Source organism: Pinus tabuliformis, chromosome 7 (assembly GCF_031772625.1).
Source record: "Pinus tabuliformis cultivar Carrire ecotype Pingquan chromosome 7, CPIR1, whole genome shotgun sequence".
NCBI classification, from domain to species: Eukaryota; Viridiplantae; Streptophyta; class Pinopsida; order Pinales; family Pinaceae; genus Pinus; species Pinus tabuliformis.
Window position 1 is genome coordinate 1,651,550,499 of NC_142293.1, and position 5,586 is coordinate 1,651,556,084.

Sequence of the window (5,586 nt, forward strand, 5' to 3'; positions counted from 1 at the left end):
CTGCCCCAACTACTGCAGCAACTACAGAAGTAGCATTGACCCCTCCAATGGCTACAACAACTTCAGATACTATGGCAGCAACAACAACAGCTCCTGAGGCTAGCATAAGCATGGATGATTTGACAAAAGCTGTCAAGGAGCTGGAGCTTCAGGCAACATAGATTAAACAAGCCAAAGAAAAATTAGCTGAGCTAGAAACAAAATATGACAAATCCAAAATAACAGTAGTAGAGCAGACCAGAGAAATTAAGGCCCTGAAAGACAGAATAAAGGCCTTGGAAAAGGAACTGAATTTAGAGAAGTCTCTGGCTGAGATAAATAAAATTTTGTGGACCCGGATTGACCACTCTATCACCAAACAGTGGAAATGAGTCAAAACAGTGCATGAGCAGATTGAGTTAATAGGCCAAGCTCAAATTGAAAGCCAAAAGGCCAGAGCAGCCCTAGGAAATATGCCTGAGCAGGCCAGCAGGATGATGCATTTCCTCAACACTCACACCAAGGATGAGTTGGCAGCCTTAGACATCAGCAACAGAACAGATACTGTTCTAACAGCCAAAAAGGTGCTGACCCTCAGAAATTTTGTGCAGAATTTGGAGAGAAAATGTCACGAAATGCAGGCTGAGGTTGATGACTACAAGCTTAGAATGGGCGCATTACAAGGCAAAGGATTGCCAAGCCTGTTGACCGGTGCTGGAAGACTGCTCACCCGTGAGTGAGCAGTATGCTACTAAGATGACCAATTTCATTGCAAATTCAATCACAACATCCACCAGCACCTCAGAAAAGCAGGACCGCCATCAGGGCAGAGCCTCTATGACAAGCTAGAAAATTTATTTTACATTGAGCATGAAATTAATCACCTGTTTGAGGTCCCACCAAATTTTTACAGGTTCACAGAGGCAGATGAAACTCTAATAAAAATACGAAGACACCAACTTCCTAAGGAAGATTGGTGGCATGCAATGCTGCAGATTTTGCCCCAATGATCTCAGTTCGGTCTCTTCTAATCAGCCTCAGGTCAACAAAAGTTAATGCAGCATGAAGACAACTGGCATGGCGGGTGAGAATAATGACTCAGCAAAATGCTGGGACAACAAGCCCAAGAAGGGAAACACGCAGATTTTGGACAACACAGCTCCAGCCGACTCAGTTGGTCACAAAAGTCAAAACTTTCTGACAAGATGGACAGCTAATGCACTAAATATTTACTGCAACATTTACTCTTTCAGCTGTAATTCCTCAGGGGTTGGCATATAATTTATGAGCCATTAACTCATCAGCTAGATATTTTGTATCTAATTTTTGTATATATACCTCCCCATACAACGTATTTGGGGTTGGTGATTTTCTCTTTGAGACACTGTTTTGTATATCTTCAGACTATCTAATATAAAGGGCTGGAAAAGTTGATGATCTCTGCTCTGTTTGTTGTCAAAGTGATCATTTGCATTTTGCTACAGAATTCTTGTGCTGTTTGATGGAGTAATAAGTTATCCTAAACTATGTTTTGTCTTTCTATGTTTGCTTAACTAAGATATATGTTTCATTAGCTTAGCAATAGAGATAAAGAATAGTACAGGAATTGTTTGAATACACCCTATGCTCAATCTATGTTGTTAAATGTGTTTTCTTCAGAATTAATCATAAACATGAATTCTTGACTGCTCATGTTTGTATTCGTTCTATCACTATGAATGTTATTCAGAAATTCTTAAATGCTCCTAGATAATGTTCCCACCATTCCCTCTATCAGATTAGTGAAAGATCCTTAGTTACCTTTCACTCCCTGATTTCATCCCATCATATTACAGATTTGAAAAATTGTTTCATAGATGCTTGTCTGGCTCTGTAGAAAAAAACATTTCCAGCAGTTCACCATCATCGACTCCATGCCCAATGGCCTAGATTATTCTGCAAAAACATACCTGTTCTGACTGAAATCACCATCCCAACAAATTCAAAACAAAATCCTGTGCATCATAACTAGCCTAAAATTTCACCAAACAAAGCTAAATAAAAAAGAGAGAGCCCTCTCTGGTTGCAGGTAGGCTAGGACCTATGGCCAAAAGGTTGGTTAGTGGTTACCTCGGCCGTATTCCCTTTGGAGTCAAAGGGAACAACCTGAGTGTTAACACAACCAAAGTCCATATTCCTTTCTCAAAAGAAGTACATTGGAGATCTATTGAATATATTTGGCATGACTGAATGCAATCTTCTGACTACTCCAATGGAACAAAACTTAAAGCTCACATCCATTGAAGGAAAATAATTTGAGGATGCAACAAAGTATAGACATCTTGTAGGAAGTCTCAACTACCTAACTACCAGACCAAACATTTCATTTGTTGTTGGAATCCTCTCCAGGTTTATGCAAAAGCCTTGTGAGGGACATTGGTATGCTACAAAAAGAGTTCTAAAGTGCTTGAAGGGAACTCAAGACTTTGGAATCAAGTATACATAGGTGGGCGACTTCAGCTTGATTGTATGCTCTGATTCAGACATCGATGGAGACAAAGAAACTGGGGTTTCTACTTCGGGTTATGCTATGAGTCTTGGATCGGGAGCTGTCTCCTAGAGATCACGCAAACAATCAGTTCTAGGAGATTCCACAACAGAGGAAAAATATGTGGCAGCAGCTGAGGCAAACAAAAGATATTGTGTGGCTCAGGAAAAACCTGGAAGATTTGCAGGTAAAACAAGTACAATCGACTCCACTCATGACTGACAATACCTCGGTGATAAAGTTGGCCAAAAACCCAAAGTTCCATGATCGAACAAAGCACATCAATACAAAATATCATTTGATTCGACATCACGTTGAGGCCAAAACAATCCATCTTCGACATTGTTCCACTAATGAGCAGATTGGAGACATATTCACCAAAGCGCTTGGAAGAGAAAAGCTTGAAATATTCAGAACAATGCTTGGACTCACCAACTTCCCTTCAAATTAAGTGGGGGAATGTTGACACCTAATCATAGGGATTGGGTGAACAACTGTAATTAGTGTAAATAAATAATAGAGGAAATGGAGAGTCATCAAAAAATGAACTGAACAATCACTGCCTCCTGTATATAATAATGAACAACCTAAATGAATAACACAATTACATTTGAGGAGTTACCTCTTGGCCTGACACTTTCGGTAAAAATCGCTTAAAAGACTTTTGGTCAACGTGTTTCGAACCAACTAGTGTGGTAAAAGTCTATGTTTACAATAGCATGCAAGCTAGTCATTTATATATTGAATTTCTTCGACAACAATCAATTTTTGGACTACATAATCATTTCAATTTATATCAATTTAAATTGTTAATTTATATCTCTATAATTTTATCAAACAAACTCATTTTTAACAAGATCATGCAAGCTATTCTTTCATGTAGAATCTGATGAAAAAAATCAGATAGACATTCAATGGCAGAGGGTTTGCGCATCCCAATGGAGGCTAGGGTTTGTGCGTCGGAGTTGCAGAAAAAAACCTAATGGAGGCTAGGGTTTTCCCTAAGGCTTTGATTTCAACGTCCTAAACCCTGATTCCTTCTCTTCTTACCATCTACCTTTGGTCTGGACCAATCCTGATCTGCAAACATTTCATCTGAATAGATATTGTAAAAAGCACATAGAATCCTTCATACCTACCTGACACAATGACAGAAAGTAGTGAATGATTTTCCCTAATGGTCAAATGGGTTGCTAATTATCTCAGAGATTCCCACCGATCAATAGAAAAGAAACATCACTCTGACTTTGTCAATGAAGAACAAATCGGTCTGGGTTTCTCGCAAGTTCTAGGATCGCAATGAGAAGGGTTGTTTTCCAACTATATGGTAATGGGAAGGCAAAGCAAAAACACGTCCAAAAACATGTAAAGGAATTGGCAGAAATGAAAGAACTAACCCTAGGGGTAGACTTCAACTTGGATAGAGTGGAATCCCTATCTGGGAGAGCTTTGGTCGACAAACTTAGTTGCATCAAAATGACGCATGAGAAACTTCTATCCTAGATCAAAGTGACATGGAAACCACTAGTAGGTTATACTTTGATTGTGAGTATATTGGTTAACAAATGGATCCACTTTCACATTTTTTCAGAGGATGATCTTGAACTAATCCTCTGTAAGCCTTGGGTTATAGGCAAAGGCTCACTGTGGGCTGCACGGTGGCATCTTGCATTCTGTCTAAGGACCAAATAGTCACAAAGTCACCTTTTGGGTTCTATTATCAGGCTTCCCTCTCGAGATATGGTTAAAGGAGGTACTCACAAGGTGGAAAATTCACTGGGAAGGTTCATTTACTTGGATGAAGCTTCTCTCCTGCCATCAGATAAATGTATGGCATGGGTCCTGATCGAGATGGAGACTACACAAGGATGACCAGGGTTTCTAGAAATCCTTTGGGGCGAGAAGGTGATCATCCAGTTGCTAGACTACTCGAAGACCCCCTTTAGATGAATTAACTATAGAGATGTTGGCCACCTAACAATATCTTGTGTGGCTTCTATGCATCAGGGCTTCCATACCCATATCCATCATAAAACCCTGACAAGGTCGGTTCTACAATTGGTTCCCCAAAATCCGACTCCACATACACCTCTATGGGTCTCAAAAGAAAGGTTAAATTTTTCCTCGGAGGAGGTAAAGGATTTTAGTTTCAACAAGGTGTCATACTAGCAGTTGGGCCCTGATTACTGAAGGGGAATGAACCTTCCGAAAGATTATCCTACACAAGGCTTTATAAAAGGAATGATACATGAGGTCAATGCAGTCATTTCCTCTGAAAAGAACAGTAATAAAGTGGTGGAAGACATCTCATAGAGTTGGTCACCTAAGATTTCTCCTAGGTACTCTTAGCTCTGCTGCAAGCTGCAACAGGTGAAGGTCAAATTTTGGTCTGTCTGCGTGGTTCGTGCTTAAAAAGGGACTCGCATAAGCCATCTTTCTCATTTTGCTTCACTCTTATTACACTCGTATAAACCCCTCTACCTCCGTTTTACCTCTAAAGCCCCGGATAATCCCGCTTTCCTTTAGATTCCCCCTAAGTCCAACAAAGTCCCTTTTAGCCCCTTTTCCTTAGCCCCGGGCGATTAACCTACGAAGCTGCACCCATATAACCCTCCGCCTTAATCCCCACCGTCGATCATGCATCTCGATCTAACGGTCTTTGTGCTTCTCCTCCTCGTTAACATGGTAGCTCTTTCCACCGTCCGATCGTTCTTGCTGCACGACCCAATGGCAGTCGCAGCCCTCGCTCCTTCAAGTTGCCCACTCATTAATGCGCGGGGAAATCAGTTTCCCGCCCATCACATCCGACACGTGTCACTCGCTGACTTGCATCGCTCCCCCCGTGTACGAATTCTGCCATCCCTTGTAAGGGGTGCGGGGAAGACCACTTACCGCCTTCTCGTATGTTCCCCGCTCATTAACATTCGCACATCTTTTCCGCCCAATGGCTGTCGGATCTGCCCGAACGCGATCCGACGGCCCACGTTTCTCCATCCACGTTTTCCCTGATACCCCCCTGTAAGCCGATCTTAGCCGTTCATCTCGCGATTTGATGGCCAATAATTGTTCCCATCATACTC